The 26,683-nt window shown below is 42.9% G+C and overlaps 1 pseudogene; it reads right to left on the bottom strand.

Moving 5' to 3' along the window:
* Positions 1 to 17,155: 17,155 nt before the first annotated feature.
* The window catches only part of LOC127576461 (Ig heavy chain C region-like), a 12,424-nt pseudogene continuing 2,896 nt past the window's right edge, over positions 17,156 to 26,683 (bottom strand).

Genomic DNA, 26,683 nt, shown 5'->3' with positions numbered 1-26,683 from the left:
ATTTTGGCTCGCTGGACTTCATCAGTCAGGGCATTGAGTACAAGAATGTGGAAGGTATGTTCCAGATGTATAACACGTTCTTGAGGCAGTACTTGTCGTATTGTATCCAGCTTTGGTCACTTCGTTATGGGAAATAATTAATTGATCAGGAAACAGTGCAAAAAAAAAAAGATTTATAAGAATGTTCAGAGCCTGAATCATGGGGAGCGTTTGGGCAGGGCAGGTCTTTAAGCCTGGAGCGTCGGACACATGGGGTGAACTTATGGTGGGTAAAATCAGGAGGGGCATTGTAAGGAACAATGCACACAGGCTGTTGTCCAGGGAGATCTAACCCAAAACTCGAGGGTGTCGGTTTACGGCAAGAAGAGAACGAATTAAAAGGGATCTTAGGGGCAACATTCAGACTATGGTCCGTATATGGAAAGAGCTGTCGGAGAAACTAAGTATCTGTAAACCTCGGCAACTTTCACGCTGTCGCCAGGAATCGTCAGTGTCATTTAATGTTAGGATAGATTGACATCAATTTCCTTCAAAGTGAAACAGGCGTTATTTCGAAACGGGTTTCTGCAAAGTGGTCCAGAGGAGACGTGGACAACGGGAGCGGCATCCGGGCGTGTGTCTGGACAGCGGAGGTGTGGAACACACCTGGAGTACGCGTATTAGGGCTGGTTATTTGCAATCAATGCTGGTGTTGTCAGCGATGTCCAGAGCTAAGGAATTTAATAAATATGACAATATAAACAGGAGCACCTGAACGAAAGTGTGCAGACTAAGAGTCACCGGTTAATTCACAGAATGTGAAGGTGGTTTTCAAGTTCACCGGTAGCACTTTTTGAGGTGTGGGGCAGAGGTACCGATATCAATGTTTTTCACAGCGCAGCCAGATTGACTGGAACTGTGTGGGGATGTCCTGTAGGTTATGAATCTGTGGAATGTGTTCACACTCTCTAGGTATTAGAAGACTGAGGTAATCTCTTTATTATTTAAAATCTGCTGCGGGAGTGTAACTGGCGAGGTTCTGAGCTGTGACTGAGTCTGAAACACGTTGCGGAAAGAGCAGAGAATAAACCCAACCGGCAACTGACAGACTGTGAGAAAGATTCTCTGCAGAGAAAAGTCTAAACCGCAGGCAGTAAATTGCGAGCGACTGAGATGCGGAATAATCATCAAACCAGCTATATCTTATTGAAATAAAACCAGGATGGAGAAAGTCATGTACATTGATATTTTTTAAAGTAAAGCCCAGAGAGCAGTGGTTTTATATCGGCATGTGTTAAAGTGCTCTTGAAGGTGAACCCTTGTCCCACAGATGATTAGTGTTCGCTTGATTCAGTCATTGATTTGTTTACGAACTTGAAACGCACTGGCCCAAACAGAAAAGAAAAAAATGTGTGGAAAGATCGCCCATTCTTTGAGTAGAAAACATATTGGTAACAATCTTTCTTCCGATTTGTCCTTCATTACGAGACATGATAACAACAGTTGAAAAACAAATGACAGAGATTTACAGAACAGAGGAAGGTAATTCGGCCAATTTTCCGAGTGCCGTCTCTGAATCTGTCCACTAATTTTTTCCTCCCCATATATTTACAAATTTCTCCAGATTCTTTCCAATAATTGCAGCCTGTCCACCATTGGCCATACGTCATTGAGTTCCCTACAGCAGTAATTCGAGAGAATCATTGACAAGGGCAAGGAATATAGTTTGCAAACATTTCAAATGAAGAGAAGTGTGTGAAAACGAAATCTCTTCTTCTTTGCAATGTTTTTCCTAACAATCATTAGGAAATCAGCAACAATATTCCCTTTTAATTTCTGCAGGTCCCATTTCCCCGGGGTCTGAGAGTCCTATTCTTCAATCCTCTGCTGGCGAAACCGTCACTTTAAGCTGCAAATATTCCGGATTCTGTCCGTACACACTGCACTGATATCGGAAGTTCCCAGCGCAGTCTCTGATATTCCTGCTCCACAGACACACTTCAGGAGAGCACGATACAGAAAAGGCGGCTGGAGGACGAATTTCTGCGATCCTTTATCCTCGAAAGAAAATCCGCCAGTTTACCATCTTCAAAGTGAAACCGATCGATGCGGCTATGTATCACTGTGCACTTAGTTCACGCACAGCACAGTTATAAAGCACATTAGGAGAACTGTGCAAATACTCCAGTACTGTGGATTAGAGACACACAGCGCTGAAGAGCAGATAGCAGTACAAAATCTCATTATGTTGGATCAAACACGCACGCCGCTGCATATCACGGAGCCAACTGCAAAAACCCCAGTGCGGTGAAGTTTATTACATGGCGTGGAGATGGAAGTAAGATAAAGGGATTATTACATTAAACCACATTTGTTCTAAAATTGACAATACAATTAAAGTACAGTTTAAACAATCATTAACCTTCCATGCAACTAAAGGAAAATTGATTCATTTTATGCCGCAGTTCCAGGGCACCTTATCAATAAAATACGCAGGTTCATATATTACGCAGCGAGACGAACTTCAAACACCCGATCAGACACATTGTTCCAATGAGAACAGCCGCCAATTTCTCGGTGAAATATCTGAATTTCCGTTGATGGGTGCAAATGGCGATGCACTGGTCGAAGGTGAAATTGATCATTAACCAGACCGAAATGTCTTGAGAAACCAAGCTGCAGCCATCAACCAGTCTGCAATCTGGAGTGGTGGAGAGCAGATTAATAAGGAAATAAATTGCCCGAAGCCGGCTTAATATCACACCGACGACCATGACCATGAATTTCGACACCGCCATTAATACCTGGTTGCGAGTGATGGTTGCGAGTGATGGTTGCAAGTGGTGGATTTCCTGGGGAGAGAATCACAATTGTCATCACATTCTCTGAAAGACACAAGGCGAGATCAGGGAAACAAAGGACTGCAGATGCTGGAATCTCGATGAAAACCAGTATGATTTAGAGGAATTCAGCAGGCCTGGCAGAATCCGTGGAGAAAAGCAGACAATCAACGTTTCGGGTCAGGACACTTCTTAAGGACTAGAGATAAGAGAACTGAGAATCAGTCTGCACAAATTTATTGGGGCTCTGGGATGAAATTAAAAAATACAGTAGTTTCTCAAGAAATGATGGAGAACAGAAATTCAGCTTTTCTCAATTCTTATGTCCGTTGTATTATTATTGACTCTTCATGGTATAAATTACAATCTACATATTTCTATCGTACATCTCACATGAGGTGAACGTCTTATTTGGAAGCAACTTAAATGATCGAAAGAATTAACTCTCCTTCACTCCTTACAGATACTCTCTGATCTTCTGGGTCTTTTTCTTTCACTTTCTGTTCCATTTTAGACTTCCAGCATTTCCATCGATAGCAGTATTTTGTCTTCGTATCGCGTTTATATGAAAGTGTACCCTTTTACAGCAGCCCCTACTTATGTACATATTCCACTAGTTGTGATCACACTGGGTGAATTCACTCTTCTGAATTAAATGACCCAATATTACAGGGGACAAGACATTATTATGCTCCTGTTTAGACGCTTCAGTCATTGCTAAAATACATTCGGACCCTCCGAAGGCAGGTCTAAATTCTTTCGTACTGCAAGAGCGGCACTTAAGCTGGGTCCAATACTCCTACAGCTGTGTTCGTCCATCTTACTGCGGGCCTATTCATTGATCATTTTACACTGGGCACTGATTTGCTATCGGTGTCTGCTGAATTAATGTGATTTCTGTGACAATAGGCCAAAACATCTTTCATATCTCTGTGCGGCCTATTGCAGTACTGTTCCTGTTTAGACCAACTGGATCTCACAGCACCAGGTGGGATATTGTTCATTTTGCATGAGAGATCTTTACTTGATGTGAAGCCAAAGTAACTACAGTTTACTTGGACCTCAGAGTAATCATTACTAAATTATATTTGACAAAAATTACACTGAGATATTATGAAGCCATTCGCTGTTCAGTACACTCACTGAGTGCACCCAGAAGAGAAGTTCCTTTGACGCACAGCGACACTGCCCCCGTGTCAATGCCTGATCCAAGGTTACAAACAGCCTGCAGCAGACACAGCAGCTGTGCCCCAGAAATCTTCGACAGTTATTGTACGAGGATGTAAACCGTTCCCATCACTGTGAGGTGCTGCACAGTAATACATCGCCGTATCGGAAAGCCGCAGCACCGGAATGGTCAATCGATACTCCCTCCTGGACGCCTGGACTACATCAGCAAACCGGCCTTTCGCGAAATCCGCCTGAAGTTCTTTGCCGCCGTCTATGCCTCTCTTGACTACAAACTCGGCCCGTCCGTCTGGGTACTGGCGGTACCAGAATAAATAATAAATATTACTGTTGTAGTTGCAGTTTAACGTAAGGTGTTTCCCCTCAGTCCGTGTGAGCCCTGAGTCCCGCTGAGTCACGGAATCAGCATCGCTCAGACCTGCGTAAGTAGAAACAAACGTTCACAACTTACAAATTGAAATATAATTGGTGGCAGAGCGCTCAGGCTCTAGATCACATGAAAGTAAACAAAGCACATAAGAGAACTCAATAGCACCTTTGTGTGACCCACACCGCTTTCCACAACTCTTCTTCACTTCCAATCAGCTGGTCCAGATTCCCTTCTCTCTCTCAGGTCATCGTTTTCATGAAACGCATGTTATTCTTCCCCAGTACTCCATCTGATACAGAGTTACACCTTTTTGACATGCTCAAATGAATGAATTTCTCCTGAATATTACGTCGAATTAACAGCGACTACAGATCTCATCCTGCTGCTCATCTGATGTAAATATCACAGAGGTGGACGTGTTTTCTCCAAGTTCATTCTGTCTCAAACCTCATAATAGGTTTGTTTTCTCTGGCCATTCCTCTTACGAGGAAATATCCCACCCCCTTGTATATTTCGCTATGGTTACAACCACTTGAATTTCTTAAATAAGACTTGTTTTACTTTGATTTACTCTGAGATTCTACGTCTGAGGACCTGCACTGTTCGCTGTACCCTAGAACTTTAGTGAACACTTAAACTCATTTGCCTTCTTACCGATGATCAATGTCACCCACAGCGCAGCGACTGCATGGAGACTCATTTTGCTGCTCCCAACAGCCAGACCGTTGCTGTCTCAGCGACCTGCGGGTCATGAATCAGAAGGATAAGCTGCACCAGTGGGAAGGTACAACGTCACTTTCTGCAGAATACTAATCTGAAAGAAGGTGTAGTTCCGGATTTGGTTGGTTAGGTCCGGGTCCCTTCCTGAGATCCAGGAGCGTTATGATTTCATATAAATCAGACCGTAAATTTGGTGATTAAAATAGAACGAGTCAAAAAGAAAAGAAAGCAATAACCGCTGTTCTCAAAGATATGAGAGACGGGTTGACATCCAGAATGTTTTGAATTATTTTTATTTAATTGATAAATTAATATTTATTGTTATTTTGTATTTGTATTGCATTATTTCAACATTTTATTATAAAATAATATTAATTTAATTGTATAAAGATTAATTAGATAATATAATGGTAATAATGATGATGGCTTGACTTTTATTTTAATTAAGCCTCATCTGTGTCGATATTCCACAACGCTTTGACAGTTGATTATATTTCGCTCGTACCTGTTGGAATCTGTCTGGTCACTGTTCATATTGCTCTGGTATTTATTGCACAGACGAATTCCTTGTTTCAAAGATGAATAAATGATCTGAAGAATGAACTCTCCTTCACACTGTATGGATGTTACCTGATATTGTGGGGTTTTCATTCACTTCCTGTTCTTTTTGATATTTCCAGCATTTGCTGTATTTTGTCTTTGTATCAGGATTTCTATTTGGATCAGCCGTGTCCATGCAGAATGAATTCACTGCTTTAAATTGAATAAATCCACCTTACAGCAGGTACAACGATAGTATCCTGCTGCTATGTCCAGACTCTCTCCACATCACAGCAGCGACTCTGAAACTAGGCCGAGTTCGTCCAACTTCATCCAGGTTAATTCACTTTATGCTGGTCAAGTATATTCCACAGGCAGCTACTGCAGTAATAGGAATATAACAACTTATGAAATAGGAGAAGAAGTCAGCCGTGTGTCCCGTCGAGCCTGCCACAACATTCAAATGGAACATGTCCGTGGACTCAGAACCATCTGCCGACCATTTCCCCATATTCTTTAATTCCAGTACTCTGCAAAAATCTATCCAATTGTGTCTGAAATATAATTAATGAGCTAGACTCCACTGCTTCCCTCGGAAGAGAATTCCACAGATTCACCACTCACTGGGAAAATAAGTTTCTCCTCATTTCTGTGCTAAATCTACCCCACCTGCCTCTTGAGGCTATATGCCTTAGTTCTAGTCTCACCTACCAGTGAAACAACTTACCTGCCTCCACCTTATCTATGCCTTGCTTAATTGTATATGTTTCTGTAAAATCCCCTTTCATATTCCTGAATTCCAGCGAATAGATCTCAGACGCCTCAAACAGCCCGCAAAGGCTAACCACTTCATCTCCGGAATCGACCTGGTGAACTTCCTCTGCACCGCCTACAAAGCCAGTATATCTTTCATCCAAAGCCCATGTAACTCCTGTGAGCGTCGGCTCAAACTTGTTTCATATTACTGTGGGCCCGTCTGAACTGGAGACACTTTTCAGACTGAATGGCATCCCACGACAAAAAATGCGATATTGTTTATATGTTATGATTTCATAACATTCAGACGGCAAATTCGCTGAATACATTCAAATATCTCCAGAAGTAAATAAATCATTGAGCTCAATGCTCAAAGGCCTGAGAAACAGCTTGATATCCAGCCAGATAGGTCAATTGGAGCAGAAATAATTTTGTCAGCAGGCTGTTTTACCGCACGTTTAACAGGGAGAAACACTCGCACTTCAGCGGACAGAAGAGTCCTTTTCCGCACCAGTTACGCTTAATTTACAGTTCACCTGATGAAGGTAAAAATAGAAGTATTGGAAACATTCAGCAGGTCAAGCAGCTTCTGTGGAAAAAGTCAACATCTCTTGTGTCGTACTCGTTGGTGTTTTGCTGCCATCTGGTGGAATTGACTTTCTTTTCTTCCAGGCTATTTTCAATGCAACTCCGGCCGCCTTCACGTTGCAACAACCCTGACTCTCAAAATCGATATTCTAACATCTAATTAATTACGAAGCTATTTAGAGAAAAACTAGGTTCCATACAGGCATCGACGCCGAATTATAGTGCGCTGGATGCGGTTTGATGGTGTCTGGGCTTCTACATCAAATCTAGTGTCTCTATTTTCTTCCAAGAAATCCACCAGAGATGAGGAAAGACTGCTATTATCTCCACTGTTGCGCCAGCCGTCCGTTTCTCTCCCACTCGATCTGTTCACAATTGCCGGTTCAGTGAGCAAGCACAACATGATCACAGTCTTCTCTTCGATAACCAAGAGCTACACCAACTCCCCTCACCGCTGAGCGGCGCTGCACAATTTACGTTCAGACGCACAGGCTTTGACCTACCTGGTTTTGACACGCGGCCGCCCCGCCCACAGTTCGTTTCCTGGTCTCTGTCTGAGCGCCTTTTCTGTCCTGTGTCATTGGAGAGTTGATAACGTGAGCTGCGCTTGTGATTGGTCGGCTTAGCAGGGCAGTGGAGACAGGGTATTTCTGCTTCTGCTCCGACAGGGCGCTTCCACTCTCTCGGCCGTGGAAATACAGACTCAGGGAGCGTCATCATGAATAACCGCCTTCCGCCGCTATTCATTATTGTGTTACTTCTTGGTAAGAAGTTTCTTCCCAGTAAAATTCCAGACTTCCCTCATATTCGACCTCCATAATAAAGAGATTCGATCCAGGTTCTCAGGGTCGATGTCATTTCTATGGAAGAGTATTACTTCAGAGTGGATCAAATTCAACAGTGTTTTCACTTGTGTAAACGAATATGAATCTTGAACGTGACAGAATGGTTGCAAAGAGGACCAATGAGATATGTGCAGAGATTTGACCAACGTTTCCAGAAATTGGTTTGATTCGAACAGAAACGATCCAGATCAACGAGCCGGTGGCAGACTGATTAAGATGACGAGGAGTCAATATAATACACAGCAAGGATTTAACAAATGTAATGACAATGGTACAATTGAATCAGTGTAATATAAAGCTTATACAGTGCAATATGAAGCTTGTGTGACAGAGTCTGTATAGGTATGATAACGAAGCTTGTTTTTTGTGACAACGAGCAGTTCAACTTTAACCGGAGCATCCACTCGCAGGATAATAAATAATGCAATGTGACCAGCGATATGATGCAGTATAATTGGCAATTTGTTTATTATTGACAAGTGTTACGAGTTTTCTTGCATGCCTCTACACAGATTATTTCAAAGTATAAGTACACCGCAGGAGTACAAAGGAAATAACAGGAACAGAATGCAGAATATAATGTTGCAGCCACAGGGAAATTGCAGTGCATGCAGACAATGAGGTGCAAGGGCCTGATGAAGTTGATTGTGAGGTCAAGTGTACATCATTATCCTGCAAGACGTCCTTTCATGAGAAAAGCTGTCCTTGAACCTGGTGGTGCGTGTTTTCAAGCTTTCGTAATTTCTGCGCGATGTAAGTGGGGAGAAGAGAGAACGTTCGGATCGGATGGGTCTTGGATGATGTTGGCTCCTTCCAGAGTCAGCGCGAAATGTTGCCAGAGACCATGGAGCGGAGTCTGTTTTTCCTTGTCCATACTCTCTGTAATTTCTTGCGATTCTGGGCAGAGCAGCTGCCCTATAAAGCTGCGATGCATCCCATTTTGATGCGTTCTGCAGTGTACCGAAAAACCATGCTGCGTTTTTCTCAGCTTCCAAGGAAGTAGAGGCGCTGTTCTGCTTTCTTAGCCATTGGATCGACGTCGCTGGGCCAGCACAAACTATCTGGAGAATTTATACAAAACCAGACATCGCATTAGAATGGGAATAAATGCCAAATTAAGAGTATTCTGACCAAATGAGGACACAATAGACTACAGATGCTGGAACCTGGGGCAAAATCAAACAGGTGGGTAAACGCCACATATAAAGCAGCACCTGTAGATGCAAAAGGGCAGCTGAGGTCCGAGTCCAGACGCCGCATTAAGTGACCATTTCAGAAATACCTGAAGTCCATACAACAGTGCCTATCGCTCTGCCTTCAAAGGTATATTCATGCTTGGTCATTGGATATTCAAGGCTGAAATAAGAGGCCAAGATCTTCAAAGGAATATGGGCTCAGGTGTGGAGCTACATTGAATTAGGGAATATATGTGTGGGAACAATTCCCTACTCTTGCTTTTAAATCCTTTAACATTATAATTGTATAAATACATGATTTTGAACATGGCGTCAGTTTCCGAATCCACGTTCGCCATCCAACGAATTGCCCGAATGGCTTTCTCAGTCGTTCGCGCGTACCATGCCTGAGGCCAACACATCATCCAGCCCTCTGGAGACGACTTCTGCGAACTACACGCTCCAATCGGTCTTGGTTGTGTTCACAGGGTTTGCGTTGTTATTGGTCTTTTGGATCCCGGAGTCCATCGATATAAAGTGGTTCAAAATCCAGTGAAATTAAGGATACTGCACGGGCGATATACCCACGATTGCACGAGGGACGTTTTCAGTTATTTCACAGTTTGAATACATCTCACTTTGTATGGCAACAGGCCAACCACTGTTTCCTTTCTGCCACCAATATTGGCAGGAGCAATCACTGGAAATATTGCGTGGTAAAAATGTCCAAGATCCGCAGGTTTTAGTTCGACGCGGCGAATTAACCCACCCGCAGTTCATGATAATTTCTTCAAATTCAGATTGTGATCTTATATTCTCAGTTTTCCTTCTCCAGATTCATCAGTCGAACCCGTGTTAACATTCTCAACACCCCGTTTTGCTTTGTGGAATCTCTCATTTTGTTAAATCAGTTAGTCGCTCCCGCCCTCTTCCCTGTCTCTCTGCAGCCTGCTTTCCTTTCATCAGCTTGCTTGTGTACACTCGCTGGAGAGAAACCGTGACTTCAGCTTACCTTGAAATGACCACCTGCTGGTAAACAACCGGAGCAAATGTTTGCTTTCAATCTGGTGTATTAGTTGGGCACGCGTTGGATCTTCACGGGATTGCAGCGCCTTTTATGCCACAGAATATCTTTTAATTCTTAAACCGAATTTATTGTCGTAAGCACAAGTACGGTCATGTATTGACGTTAGGAAGAAATTGATTGCAGTAGCATCACAGGAACGTATATTCAGACAACACAACAAAGTGGATTATACTTGAGTTGTGCATTGATTATGCAGGGTGGTGAGGGAAACACTTCCCGAAACAGGATATTAGTGCAAAAACACAATGGACAACCACCGTGACAATGCAACAGGCGATCCGTAGTGTGCCATTGCTGAGGTAGGATTAGGGTGCAATGTTCGTTTGAAGAATCTGACTGTTCTTGGAAAGCACTTGTTTTGAATCCGGTTACTTGGGACGGGACATTTCTCCGCCACTGTGGATTTTTCCGGCCACAGTAGGCCAAGAGCAGTCCAATATCTTAATGAAGTTAAACGCAACCTCATACCGGTCAATTCTAATCCCGGTATTCAATTCAGAGGACGGACGATCTGGACAGAGTGCATTGCTCGGATGCAATGCTTATCTCAGATGGAGTCTGGCGCCAGTGTTCATTCTTTTTTTTTTGTTTTGTTTTCTTTTCCACTCCTCCCACCAATTTATAGAGGGTTTCGGAATCTTTTCGGAAGATATTAGTTCTTTCATGTCCGCACACACTGTACTGGAAAACCAGGGATAATATGTTGCCCCCAAACTATGTTGTATCAATGAAGTATGTTATTCGTTGTTGCAACAGGTTATTATCATAACGTACTAGTTGATTTGGGCATGCCAAAATTACCGTGGATATTGTAGGCTCGGTTCCGATAACCATTTCATCCCAGGGACTGAAATAATATGGATCTGGGAAAGGTGATGTGTTTTCAGTATAATGGGGGTACCAAATGCTGCAGTGGATACTTAATCACCGAAACTTGGAATCATATACAGTAAAACAAGAAGGAAATCACAACTGGGGTGAACTGTTGCTGTACGACAGCGAAATTTAAGAAACGAGGGGATGCCTCAGAGAACCGAATGGAATAAACAAAGTGGGTCTCTTTGGGAATTATTGTTTTATTGATAGTTTCGTTCAAAACAATTTACATAGTACATTCGGAAAAGTTAAGATAAATTGCACACTGCAACTATATTTCACATTGATATCAGGCAGTTTGAGCCGCTATCTTTTTGTGCAATTGCAAAGGACACCATAGAAATGAATGGGACAAGGGAAACATTTACCATGATGGACAGTGTCATCGTACTCACAGAATATTGGAAGAAGTTGAATACCATGAGATGTATTTACATGATGGACAGTGGAGTCAGCAAAGTGAAAGATGTATTTACATGATGGACAGTGGAGTCAGCAAAGTGAAAAGTGAACGGGAATGTGTGTCGGAGGCTTCACGAAAGGAACTCAGCAAATTCCAAGCTCGTTCTTTCGTCATTGAAGGTGCGTTAACGGTTCCTCATATAAAATGTTAAAAGTTAACTTAACAACTGAAGGAGAAACGCACAAAGCTCTGGAGGAACTCGGCGGCTCAGGCAGCGTCTGTGCAGGCAAATGGACAGTCGACGTTTCGGGTCGAGAACGTTCATCTGGACTGGAAGAACGAGTGGAGATAGCCAGTACAAAAAGGTGGGGGGAAGGGGTGGATCATGAACTGGCAGCTGATATGTGGGAAGGTGAGGGCAGAGAGGCACTCGAGGGAACGGGAGAATGGGATTGATGATGGAAGCTGGGAGGTGATATGTGGAAATGACAAAGGGCTGAAGATGATGGAATCTGACAGGCGCTGAAGGTGGAACATGGAATAAAGTGAGGGAGGTCAGGAGGGGAACCAGTAGGAGTAGTGTGTGGGTGTTGGGAAAATGGAGAGGATGGGGAAGGGGGAGATATTCGGAGATGGGGGACAGTAGAATCAAGGAAGAGAAAAGGAAATAAAAAGGAAAAGGTACAGAAGCGGAGCCGTTCTAGGACGTTTGAAAATTTGATGTTCATGCGTAGGTTGAAGACAGCCCACGGGGAATATGAAGTGCTGTTAAATTGCGTTTACCCCGATCTTGCAGTGGAGGAGGTCGTGGACAGACATGTGATGTGGGAATGGGAAGTGGAATTTAAATGGCTGGCCTCCGGCAGATGCAGGCTGGCAAAGCCGATGGAGCGAAGGTTCTCGGTGAGGTGCTCCCCCAGTTAACGTCCGTCTCAGCGATGAAGAGGAGGCCGTAACGGTAGCACATTGTGCATTACATAACACTGTAGGATTCACATGTTCGAGATTATCTCACCTAGGCGGGGTGGGATCTCTTTTGGACCCTGGATGCGGGTGAGGGTAGAGGTCTACTGGCAGGTGTAACATAATGTGCGATTAAAGGGGCGAGTGCCTGTGGAGGGAGGATAATAGGTGAGGAGAGCAAGAAATAAACATCTACGTTAGAAGTTATCTGCAGAAATGCACTGGATACCAAATAAACGAAAGTCACAGTTCATGATAAGAGGAATGGAGTAGATGTGAATCATCAATGAGAAAGTCAACTTACAGTGGCACGTAAAAATTTGGGCACGCCTGGTCAAAATTTCTGTTACTGTGAATACCAAAGTGAGTAACAGATGACCGGATTTCCAAAAGGCTTAAAGTTAAAAATGACACATTTCTTTAATATTTTAAGCAAGATTACTTATATAGGATTTAGTGTTTAATCCTTCGAAGTGTCAGGTTTTGCAAATCGGGGCATCAAATGAAAAGCTAAACTACACATTTAATGGCAGGACGATTCGCACCACTGATATAAATATGTATCTTGGAGTCCATAGCTTCTTGAAAGTGGCTGAACAAGTTAATAGTATGATAAAGAAGCTGCATGGTATGTTTGTTTCAATAATCAAGGCACTGAATTCAAGATTCAGAATGTTATGGTACATATTAATAAAATTCTGGTTGGGTTTTTACAAAATTCTGATGCAGCCAGCTAAGAGTCTTCCAATTCTTGTTTGGGGCATTTTCGCCCATTCTTCCTTGCAAAAGGCTTCGAGTTCTGTGAGATTCCTGGGCCACCTTGCAAACACTGCTCTTCTGAGGTCCATCCACAGATTTTTGATGAAGTTTAGGTCGGACGTACTGTGAGGGCAATGGCAAAACCTTCAGCTTGTGCCTCTTGAGGTAGTCCATTGTGGATTTTAAGATGTGTTTAGGATCGTTATCCTGTTGTGGAAGCCATCCTCCTTTCATCTTCAGCTTTTGTACAGACGATGTGCTGTTTGTGTCCAGAATTTGCTGGTATTTAATTGAATTAATTCTTCCCTCTGCCAGTGAAATATTCCCTGGTGCCACCGGCTGCAATTCAAGCCCAAAGCATGATCGATCCACCCCCGTGCTTAACATTTGGAGAGGTGTTATTTTCATGAAATGCTGCACCCTTTTTTCTCTAAACTTCACTGCGTCCTCACCACAAAATTCTGCATCAGAAGTTTGCAAAGGAGCATCTAAAGAAGACTGATGTATTTTGGAAACAAGTCCTGTGGATTGATGAAGATAAAATAGAACTTTTTGGCCTCAATGAGCAAAGGTATATTTGGAGGAAAGAAAGGATGCAGGATTTCATGAAAAGAACACCTCTCTAACTGTTAAGTACGGGGTTGGATAGATTATGCTTTGGGCTTCTGTTGGAGCCAGTGGCACGGGGAGCATTTCACTGGTGGAGGGAAGAATGGATTCTTATTAAATACCAGCAAATTCTGTAAACAAACATCACTCCATCTGTAAAAATAAAAGCTGAACATGAAAGAGGATGTCTTCTACAACAGGATAACGATCCGAAACACCCCTCAAAATCCACAACGGACTACCTCAAAAGGCACAAGCTGAAAGTTTTGCCATGGCCTTCACCGTCCCCCGACCTAAACTTCATCGAAAATCTGTGGATAGACCTCAATGGAGTAGTACATGTAAGACGGCCCACGAATCGCACAGAACCAGAAGCCTTTTGCAAGGAAGAATGGGCTAAAATCCCCCAAACAAGAATTGAAAGACTCTTATCTGGCTGCAGAAAACGTTTACAAGCTGTGATACTTGCCAAAAGTGGAGTTATTAAGTCGTGACCATGCAGGGTATCCAAAATTTACTTTGGGCCCTTTCCATTTTTTGTTATTTTGTAACTGTAACAGATGAAAATGAAAAAGTAATCTTGCTTACAATCTTAAATAAATGTGTCATCTTTACATTTATTTGCTTAGCTATTCACAGTAGCAGAAAGTTTGACCAGGGGTGCCAAAACTTCTGCATGCCACTGTATGTACATATGGCGTCCAGTTTTAAAGGTAGCGCTGTCAGATACAGAAACGTTCCAGCAAAGACATTTGACGCAATAATGAATAATTCAGACTCAGTGACTGAAATCCTGTTCAGTACATTCTCCACTTCAGATTGAGATATTTCCAGTCATGCCAACGGAGATGTCAATGGACCGATGAAGAAAAAACTTCACGGGTTCGCAGATTCACACCATCATTTGACCTGTGAAGGAAGGATACAGAATAAAGTATATTACTGTTCTTTGACATTAATGCGAAGACTTTTAATGACAAAATGAATCGACGTTTTTCCGTTATCTTCAGTCAGGTGGAAGGGTGCTTTGGCTAAACTCACCTTCACCAGGGTTAGGGCAGCGCCGTAGGAAATACTCAGGAAAAACAGGATGATGAACGTGGAAGCGGTTGTCCAGATGTTGTCTCTGTCTTCCTCATAGTTTTCAATTAGGATGTTTTCTGCGAAATCTACGGAGAGCAGGAAGCGAGATACATTCACATGATTGTTCAGTCCGGGACCTGATTTCTTTCTTGTTTAGTTATGTTCCGCCAATATATTTTTCTGTTTTTCTATTTAATTTTCAATGGATTTACTCTATTAAGATCAATGGTAGTTTTCAATAATCAATACCTGCTTTCGCAATACCTACTCTTGAAGTTGATTATTATCTACAATTTGTTAATTCTACCAATGTATAGTTCTTGAATATTATGATTTGTTAATCCTCGTGGAGTGCCAGTTGATGTTGGTTGTTTCAGCAACACACACAAAATGCTGGAGGAATTCAAGCATTCTGTCTGCCCTGCTGAGTTCCTCCAGCATTTTGTGTGTGTTGCTCCAGACTCTAGCATTTGCAGAGTATCCTGTGTATTGGTTATTCATGCTATGTCTTTCAAAAAATTATTTGGAAGTGGTCAATGCTGTTGAAACCCAATGGATGCAGATTGTTTTTATCATCAACTTGCAGCTAAGAAAGTTTCTGCGTAATATGTAGGGCCGGAGTAGACAACGATATGAGGTTGGGCGGTAACACTATGGGGTGAACCTAGGCTGTAGATTGCTTGTCTCTGTAATTATGTAATTTGGGGAATGTATTGTTTTAATCTATTTTATTAAAAATTTCGATTTTGCTATCGCGAGCTTCATATCCATTATGAGTATCAATTGTTTGTGTGAGTGTTGTTCTTTTTCATGTAGATATATGGTTGCAAGCTTTTGGACGTGCGTGCGCGCCAGGGTGTCCGTGTGTTCGTGTAATTGGCTGTTTGATGGTATCTATGTGCACTTTTACGTTCATGTGCGTCTGAGGTAGTTAGGCATTCGTTGTAGCGTCAGTCAGCATTATCTTTTGAATAAATGAATTTCGTCGTGCGTGTGTATTGATGTGCAAGAGTGTGCGTGCATATTTTGTCACTCCAAGTTTTAAGTATAAATGCGTCTGTTTTGTAATCCTTTCTGCGTGTTATTTTCACGTTTAAGCTAATGTAGTAGCATTTTGATTCAATTTCGTAAATTCATGTGTATTAATAATTGTTTTTATGCAAAAGTGTATTTTTGCGAAGCCAGTCCATATTTTAAATCGCTTCCGTATTTTTGTTGACATATTCCTCATCGTCTGCCTTTTGTATGTGTGTGTGCGGGAACTGGACGGAAACAACCAACACCAAGCCGGGTGCCGACTCACCATTGAATATCTTGCTCCACCTGATAATTGGCCCTTTCTCCATCTTCCCAATTGACCCTCATACCCATGACCATCTTAATCATGTAAACACTCCATCACAGAGTGAGTAAATGAAAAGACTGGAACGCTCTCTACAAGAGACTTCCCGAGTAACATGGGCTCCAAGAAAGTTTTGATATATTTTGGTCTCAGATTGCGACCCCTTATCCTTGTTCTATGTCTCCTGGTATGGATACCCAGTTATTTATTGATATCAAGAAATTGGTGAAGGCTTTCTCTGCTCCCAACTCTCATAAATATTAGAATAACAGCTACATTTTGTGCATCTGTGTGTGTTTGCACACACGTACACACACACACACACACACACACACACACACACACACACACACACACACACACACACACACAAACCCACAGGGCTTTGATGCTGAGGAATGATATGCCTGCTTATGAAACCGTATATCCCCCCCTGCCGTGTTCTGCATATTTTACGTGTTGATGCAAAGCTTGAAGTTACTTTGTAAGAAGGGTTCAGCTTCTCAAGAACCCGGAGTTAGCTTGATATCTCTCATCATAATCATCATCAGGATTGCATTTTTATGTGATTGCTTCAATGTGTTTGTATAATTGTGGAGCGCAGTTGCATTTCAGAAAATATCTAACAATCTCATCCCCTTGCTGTGTGAAATAAGTGCAGTTGTCGTAGAGCTGTTGCTCTTTCCTCCCTCTCTTATGTGGTAGTGTGACTTCCTATTTTTTTTCTCAGCTACGGCGCATCCTATCACGATCCGTGCATGACATTCCCCTACAATTCTGGATAGATGAGAAACAGGAGAAAAGAGGAATCGGAACTCTAGAAGGTTGGATCCGAATCCCCGCAACTGAACAGTGGTGTTCAAGTATGTCCGGGAATTCTACAATGATGGATTTTAACATATCTCTGAGCCGTCTGTGCGGTTGAGCCTGGAGCGCGGGGTTTACAATCCTCGACACCCTCAAATAAATAGCCGTCGCTTTGGCAAAATTAGAAAAACAATGAATTAAGTGATCTTGTGGTAACTTCAAGACTGGAAGGAAAAAGGTATTTATTGTGTATTTTCAAAAAACTAAATTCGTTTGAGTGATTCTCATTGACAAGAATTTACAGTGTCCATCAGTACAAGAGAAACGTTGACAAAACTAGGTTTACCGCTGGACCGATTGACTGTTCTGGCGATGGTCTTCATGGGGAGGGTTTCATGTCCCACCACACAGGAGAAAGAAGCGCCGCTGGCCCACTGCTCCCTCCCGATGGATAACATACTGTACATGAAGTAGGAGCTGTTGCCGTTCTCCGGCAGCACTTTGGTGTTCTTGTAGTTGTGCGAATCCACCGGCTTGTCATCGACCGTCCACTTGACGAATATTCGGCGAGGGGAGAAACCTCTCACAAAGCAGGTGAGTGTTACGGACCTCTGAGCGGAGACTTCATCTGTCGGCGGAAGGAGGACGGAGACGGACGGTTCCAGCGGGTGTGGATCTGCGGAACAATTGAGAGATTGTTTGTTACACCTCTGGTGCCACATTCACACATATCGCTCAGTGAATTTCCTGATTGGACCATCTATCTCATTCAGTGGTCAATGTCCACGAAAATACATTTTGTCATGGCTTCGATGGTGTAGTTGCTGGAGCAACCACAGTGATTATCTGTGTGATCCGTTCTGGAATATAAACTAACCCTCAAAGAAACGAACTTAAAAATACGTGCTGCTGGAAATCTAAAATAAAACCATGAACTTCAACATAAAACATCGAACAGGAAAATGCACTTCGACCCATGATGTGTTCCGAACTCATTTAACTAACGATTTCGAATTTCACTAATGAATTATCTCTAATAATGGTCCATATCCCTCCATGCTCTCCATATTCGTGTGCCTATTTATGAGCCTATTGGACGCCTCGGTCGTATCTGCCTCCAGCAGAACCCGGGCAGCGCATTGCATTCACCCACCGTTGTCTGTCTTAAAATCTTCTCTTGCTCATATCCGTTGAAATTTCTCCCTCTCATCTTAAATCCATACCCTCTGGTATCAGGCATTTCGATCCTGGGTAAATCATGCTGGCTCCCCACTCTTTCGATGCCTTGCCAAATTTTATACACATCTATCAGTTCTCCCCTCAGCACTCGCCGCTCCAACGAAAACAACCCTGCATTACTTCATCTCTCCGTCTAGCACCTGCATCCTGGTAAACCTCTTCTCCACACTCTCCATAGCCTCTACAGCCTTCCTATAATGGTGCAACCAGAATTGAATGAAATACTCCAGACGAAACCCAAACAGAAGTTTATAAAGCTGTAACATAGCATACCGAATCTTGAAATCAGTGCTTTGACTATTGAAACAAACATGTCATGCAGCTTCTTTACCATACTATCAACTTGTTCGGCCACTATCACGAAGCTATGGACTCCAAGATCCATCTTTATATTAGTGGTGCGAAGGGTCCTGAAATTAACTGTGTACTTTAAATTTAGATTTGATGTCCCGATTTGCAATACCTGACACTTCTACGGATTGAACACGACCTGCCATTTCGCCGGCAATATCTGCAAGATGGGCAACATCCTGCTGCATCATTTGGCGATCTACTGCACAATGCACAGTCTGTATCACCTGCTAATTTTCTCCTCTACCCATCCACATCTTCATCCACCTCATTGATAAATATTATAAATAACAGAGTTCCCAGAACTGATCCCTGCCGAAGACGGTTCGACTTTGACGTCCAGCCTTAAAATGACCCATGGACCACTACCCTCTGTCTTCTTCGCGGAAACCATTTCCGAGTCCAAACTTTGAACGCACCGTTTATCACATGCATGTTAATCATCTTGACGAGGCTGCCATGAGAGACCTTGTCGAATAACGGACAAACGGCCATATGGAGAACATCAACTGCGACATCCGTTACCTTCGTCAGCTCCTGAAAAACCTTAGTCAATTGGGAATGCTTGGTCTGCCCCGTACAAAGCCACGCTGACTCTCCTGAATTAGGCCATGATTTTCGAAATGCTCATGAATGCTATCCATAAGAATCCTCTCCCACACCTTCCACACCAGTGTTGCGAGAGTCGTCGGTCTATAATATTCAGGAAAAACCATATTTCCCTTCATGACCAAAGCAACAATAGTAGCTGCTTGACTGTCCCCGGGTCCTCGCCTGTGGTTGGAGATGACATAAACATCTTACTCAAAGCTCCAGGAATCTCAACCTTTGTCTCTCCCAATAACCTGGGGTGTATGCATCAGACACCGAGTACTTGTCCAAGTCAACAATCTTCAAGAGACACGACACCATTGTTTCATTTTCTCAAAATTCCCCGGCGTACTCGGATGTTACGTATTGATTTCATTGTCATTATCACTGAACTGGAGAAACCACCAAGCATGGCAGGCAGCAAGTGTGCAAAGTGAAGAAGGGAGCCAAAGTTGCAGGTAGAAGACACTTCCGAGAAGTGGCGAAGAAAGAAGACAAATAGGTATTAAGTTGCCTAAATGGTAGCGAGGAATTAATAGGGGAAGGGGGTGATTTCAGTTGGGCATTCACAGAGTGATGAATCAAACAAAGAACAAATAAGCAACGCACATGCAGATCTGTCTGTCTCTGGCCTCATGCACTGTTAAAACGTGTCCCGTTTCAAACTTGCAGGAAAAAAAGTACAGCTAATCCTCCATCTGCGTAGGTTGAAGACTCCTGGAGTCAATATCGAATTCTCCACCTTTAGGTGAATTCTATCAGACAACGGGTAACTACAGTTTCTTTCAGATATCCGTGTACCTCGCTGCTCTGCCTGTTTCAGAAGTGGCCATTTGTGCTTCACATGTAACTAGGTCAGTTTCTCTCTCTCTCCATTACCGCAACATGATATGCTGGGCACTCCCAACATATGTGCTGTAAAACAGAATGGGATACACAGGAAGAGGCTCATCGGCCCACGGTGTTGTGCCGAACTAATTCAACTGGTAATTATCCGCTTAACTAAACTATTCAATTCTGGTGACACAATGTCAATATCCCTCTCATTCTCTGCACGTTCAATTGCCTATCTGAAAGCCTGTTAACCCCTTGTGTCGTATTTTCCTCCACCACCACACCTGGAAACGCTTACCAGCCACCTATCACTCTCTAACTTAAAACGTGTCTGTATAACTCCTTTGAACCTACCGCGTCTCCTCTTAAACGCATCCCATCTGATGTTAGACATTTCCATCCTGGGGGAAAAACAAACAGGCTGTCTACTCTGGTTGTACCTCTCAATATCTTTGAAACTTCTGTCAGGTCTCTCTTCAACCTCCGTCGCTCCAGAGAAACCAGCCAAATATTTTACAACCTCTCTTTCTTGAAGATATCCTCTCAAGGCAGCAAGCTGGTAAAACTCTTCAAAAATCTATGCAAAACCTTTACATTCTTCCGTTAATGGGGCGACCAGAATTGATTGCAATATTCCTGATTCGGCCTTCGGAGTTTTATAAATCTGCAACATAAACTCCTAACTCTTGAACTCAATGCTCCACTAATAAAGACAGACATAACATACACCTTCTTACCACCCTATCTTGTGTGGTCACTTTCAGGGAGCTATGGACATTGACACTAAGACCCTTCTGTACAACAACGTTGTAAAGATTCCTTCCACTAACTGTGTAACTCTCCCTTTATGTTTGGTCTTCCAATATAGAATACTTCACACTTGGCAGGACTATACTCCATCTGCCATTTCTCCACCAATATCTGCAATTGATACAAATCCCGCTATATCCTTTGGCAGTCTTCCAAACGATTCACAGCGCATCTTTGTGTCGTATGCGAACTGACGAAATTACCTATCCCAATATTACTGCAGGTGTTTTATATATAAAGAAAACAGGAGAGATCCCAGTCAGATCCCCGTGGAACACCACGGACCTCCAACCAGAATTGCTCCTATTGACAATTACACTCTTGTCTTCTGTAGGAACCCAAATCTGAATCCAAATGCCAAATCACGGTGGATCTCATGCATCTTAATCTTCTGAATAAACCTACCATGAGGCACCATTCAAACATCTTACTGAAATCAATTCAGAAAACATTCACATCTCCACCCTCATCGATCACCTTCGTCACCTCCTCGAAACTCTCAATCGTTAATAAGACATGATATTCGGACAACAATGCCGGATTTAGGCCATGCGTTTCCAACAGCTGATCAATCCTATCCCGAGAAATCCTCTCCAGTAGCTTCGCTGCCTCTTACGTGAGATTCTCCGGCTATTTGCAAAACATTCTGCTTCCTTCTTTGTTTTTTAGTCTTCTAAATTACCTCATTAACACATTTCACCGGAACTTCGCGACATCTTATCCCCATGGTAACCTTGACCTCACACTATCATCTTTGTCCTCTCCATCAAATTCCCAACTTTTCGGCATCATTCCCCTTTTTTATCTCTTCAATAGGCCTGACGAACGCGTTTCATGGAGCATTAACCCTGAATTTCTTTCCACTGGTTTTGTCTACCCTGCTCACTGTTCTCAACTATTGGATTCTGTAACACTAAAGAAACGTACAACCGTCCACCCCACTGTACCCAATCCACCATCCCTCACCTTTTTCCTTGCGGATTGAAGCCCTTTTCGGGTGGGCATTTCATCGTGGCTCACAACGCAATCGAACACACTCCCACTCAGCCAAGCTTGCGTCGAGATGTTTACGTTGCTAATCACGCTGTCGAGAGTCTCTCCGGGCTGGTAGGCAGTCTCTGATTTCAACTCCTTCTTTCCTTGCATCCAAGTTACTTGCACGCCATAAGGTGCATGAGAGACTACGCAGGTTAAGGTCACTGTCGCCTCCAGTAGGACTTGCTCTAGTGGTGGTGGCTGAATTGTAATCTGTTCCTCTTCGCAAGGGTTAACATCTGTGGCACATAAATGAAAATCAAGCCAGCTTCATCAACAGAAACAGAAATGGAGATGCATCTTCTCAGCTGTAAATCGGATAGAATACATTCCTGGTAGGGAGTCTTTGGTTTTTAACCACTTCCTCTCTATGACCAAAGACCAACTCCAAGGCTGGAAGGGGAAGCTGTGCCGTGGATTGTCCTGACGTCAGTGAACGTCTACCTTGTACTGAATTCGACACTTACAATGAGATATGAAACAGAGATGCGTCGCTTACCTTGAGAGATGCTGATGTTTCGGCTTTGCATGTCCTTTTTATGGAAGACCTGACAGGTAAAGACTGAACCAGTGAACCACGCTCCGGCTGAGAATGTCACCTGGCTTGTCGCGGAGAAGTTCCCATTCACCTCAAAGGAGGGAGAGGTGACGACACCTGAAGTCAGGAGCTGTCCGTTCTTTAGCCATTTACAGTGAGTTGTGCTGGCCGGAAGTCGCTTATCGAACAGACGGCTGTCCCTTTCTTGCTCCTTTTGATTTCCTCATGGGAATTCACGGTGATGATGACGTCTGGATGAAGCACCACTCGATCTTGATGAAAACAAACAATTGAAATTTCTCTTGAAATGCAAGCGATTGTTCAAGAAGAAAGCGATTTATTTGCAGAGAATTAACTAGGCAAACAAAGAGAAATTAAATTGAAATATCCTTTCACTCAAAGTAACTTCTCTCCATTTCAGCTCAGTAATGCAGCCTGCAACTCACTTCATCGTGGTGTAATTATGAAACTGCAACCAAATTTTTGATCTATCAACGTGCTTCAACAAGTGCTGGTAAATGGAAGTAGTTTAGATAAGTAATTCACTGTCGGCCTGGAAATGATGGGCTGGAAGTTCTCTTCATCACTGTACATCTCCCCGTCTCTATAATTATAATCCCCGACGCCCCCCCCCCCCAGGGAGCTATTAATCAGGTTATTTCAACGGCTCCATGTGTTGGCCGGTTCAATGATCTAATTTATCTCTGGATAGATAGATTCTCCCGAATTAATATGGATGTGTCTCTAATTATATTACACACATGCTCAATTTTTGCACTGTCTGCCCAGACAAACATGTTTGCTCTTTATTCAAACCCGTTCAGAGTATCACAAGGTCAGGGACCACTTGTCCTTAAATCTCAAGAATTGAAGTCAATTTCTTGATATCCCTGGGTCTCTCTAATCCACCTATTCTGGTATAAACATCAACGGTTCTATTTTCTATTTCCACTGATTTGTTAAGGCACATGTCTTTATAACTGTGAACAGTATCCCAGGTGCCATGTGAATACTAGCTGTGTGTCCTTTACTCTTCCAGTTATATGTAAATAGCATCTGAATGTGCTTCACTGAATGGTGTAACCTCATCTGGCATAGAGATGGAAACTTAACGATACAACGATACATTATGTCAAATATGAATATTTTCTGTCGAGTTTGAGCAAATATATTCTTATTTTCATATTCTCTGCTTAACTCGCGGCCTTGCTTTCTACCCCAACACTCACCGGGACATTTGGACTTCCTTAACTGTATCGCCGGACCGAACCACACAGTAGATGGCGCTGCTCCCCGCTTCTGACTCGCTGACTGTCAATTGGCTGCTGCGGGTGTAAGTTCCCTTCTTGTTGAACACCGCGGGGTAGGTCTTCAGTCCGGTGCTGATCGGCACTTTATCTTTCTTCCAGGAAATGATGATGCCCGACGGAGAGTAGTCCATCGCCAAACATCCGAAGGTGACCGAGTCGAAGGGACTGGGTTGCTCACAGGAGAGGAGAGGGTAGAGAGTGGGGGCCGCTGGTGCCGCTGGAAGAGATTGCCACGTTAATGAGCTAAACTTCCTATTCTTGCTTGCAGGATATTCAAATAATTGGTCGATTCTGAATATTCTAATTCATTTCGCAGTATTTCATTAAGTGAAGTTGCCGTAACCGTATAATGTCAAGGCACTTCTTCAGTGAACTATTCTAACGAGAGCGAAATTAGTTCCACAACACAGAATTGAAAATGCATGAAATATAAGACCAATTTCTGCTTGAATTGTATCGACACTGTGAAGCCCGAATTCCTTGTGAGCAACGTATCCTGAAACGTCACGGAACAAAACAAATTTGACCAGCCCCATAAAGAAAATGGCACTGCAAAGAATCTCCGAAAACTAACCGGCACGATGGATCTACACAATGTACTTTAACAACGTGCCAAATATTCCAAAACAGCAGGCGAACCCGCAAATTATCCCGCCTTGAAGCACATTGGTGCAGGTTTCTTGGGATTTCACTGCCGGAAAGTTACAGTCGAAGTCATACACCATTCTGAACTGCATATATAGTGCTGGGCTTCCACCTTTCATTACTGACAACTTTCCAAGGACAAATTTGTCCATGTGTAATGCCCTGCAGCTATCATTAGAATTGGAGTCAGGGTCAAAATTCCACAACAGCACCAGTTACAAGCTAATCAGAGGGAAAGGCAGGTGGAAGGTCGTTTTCCAATTCGGTGTTAAATGTTGCTGTTGAATATTTTAAAAAGGGGTTTATACCGAACACTGTCTCCTCGAGACTGCCCAGCCTGGCAACGCCGAAAAATTAAACACAGTTAGAAATGGGGAATAAACAGTCAACGAAATGTTATCTTGTCACACATAACTCCGCCATCCCCGATTCATACAGAGCATTGTCTATCCACAGGTTTAACTTCTTTCCAATCTCCGACTAATTACATAGACTTGATCCGGATGAATGTCACCAGCTGGGTATTTATCCGAAACAACTCAGTCCAAGGAAAAAAAAGTCTTTCATTCACAAATAATAATAAATATACTTGCGATTAAAATGACACCAAAGTGCAACAGGGGAGAATAAAAGGTGGACACCAGGCAATTGGACAGTTTATTCTCCGATGGTGACAGGTTGCGCCGCAACAGGCAGGAAGAACCGTGGAAAAATCACCAGTTCAACAGAGAGTCTACTGAGAAACATTGATTTCATTTTTAATCCAATCAGCTCAACCGGCAAAATCTTTCGAAATGAACTACGATTTAGAACATACAATATGGAACATTACAGCACAGGCTATCCCTTGTTCCACGATGTTCTGTCGACATTTTATCCTGCTAATGATCCATCTAACCTTTCCCTCCCACATAGCTCTCCATTTCTCTATCATTCATGTGGCTATCTTAGATTCTCTTAAATGTCCCTAATATATCTGCCCCCAAAAGCTCTGCTGGCAGTGCGTTCCACGTACACACCACTCTCTGTGTCAAAAACGTACTGCTGAAATCCAACCCGTATCTTCCTCAGATCACCGTAAAATTATTTCCAGGCACATCCTTTTAAATCTCCTCTGCACTCTCTCTAAAGCTTCGTGTAATAAGGCGACCAGAACTGAACACAATGCTCCAAGTGTGTTCTAACCAGAGTTCTATGCAGCTTCAACATTACCTTGCGGACCTTGAAACTCATTGCCCCGCATGAGAAGGCCACATACCATCATCCTTCTTAACAACACTATCGACCTGTTCAGAAAAACTTGAAGGATATATGGACGTTGACCCAAGGATCCATCTGTTGCTCCACACTGCTAGGACTCCTGCCTTTAACCCTTGCATTCTGCCTTCGAGTTTGATTATCAGAAGTGTAGCACGGCACTACTTTTCTGGTTGAACCCCATCTGCAACCTCTGCAGCAACGTCTACACTATCCACAACGCCACCAAAAGTTGTATCATCAGCAACCTTACGAACTCACCCTTCTACAACCTCATCCAACTCATTTATAAAATTCACAAAGAACAGGGGTCCCAGAACAGATAACCTGCGGAAGACCACCGTCACCGACCTAGAGGCAGAATACGTTCCATCTGTCACCACCCTCTGTCTTATATGAGCGAGCCAATTCTGAATCCACATAGCTAGGTTTCCCTGGACCCCATGCCTGCTGACTTTCTGGAAGAGCTTTCCATGAGGAATCTTATCAAATGGCTTACTAGAACCCATGTATACCATATCCACTGCTCTGCTTCATCAATATGATAGTATCACATCAGGCGCGTGAGGACACGAGCTGCCCCTCAAAAAGCCTTTCTGACTGTCCCTAATCAGCCTATGATTCTCCAAATGGCCATAATCCTGTCCTCCAAGAATCTTACTACAGTCTTTGGCATAGCTTGGTGACAAATAGCTTCTTTTGAAATCATGAGGGCAAATCGGCAATTATGTCTCTGAGATCTACTGCGACAGTGCAACTGAGAGCAGCAGAACAAGGAAATAGACTGTGGTCTCGGTATAGATGTCATTAAGGTTTTGCAACTCCTGATAATTTCACACACTGCAGTCCGATCCTCTCAGTAGGCTGAGTGTCAAGGAAAAGTCAGGCTTGGTCTGTTTCATGGCGAGTAAATATTCACGATTCAACTCTCATTGAAAAACGACATAATTTAACAACAGTTTTCTAACTGGTGAGCGAAATATTACAACACATCAATAGGAATGTAAGTGTACTTTCAAACATTCAATGATTGCATGAATAAATGACTACCTTTGGAACAATAGGTCTCAAATAAAATATATGATATTATCTATAAATGTCTGTCTATCTTCATTCCAAATCAATATCGATGCTTTGGATTTA

This window comes from Pristis pectinata, chromosome 12 (genome assembly GCF_009764475.1).
Source record: "Pristis pectinata isolate sPriPec2 chromosome 12, sPriPec2.1.pri, whole genome shotgun sequence".
Taxonomy (NCBI): Eukaryota; Metazoa; Chordata; class Chondrichthyes; order Rhinopristiformes; family Pristidae; genus Pristis; species Pristis pectinata.
Note: the sequence above shows the minus strand (reverse complement) of the source record. Positions and strands in the feature narration are given on the sequence as shown.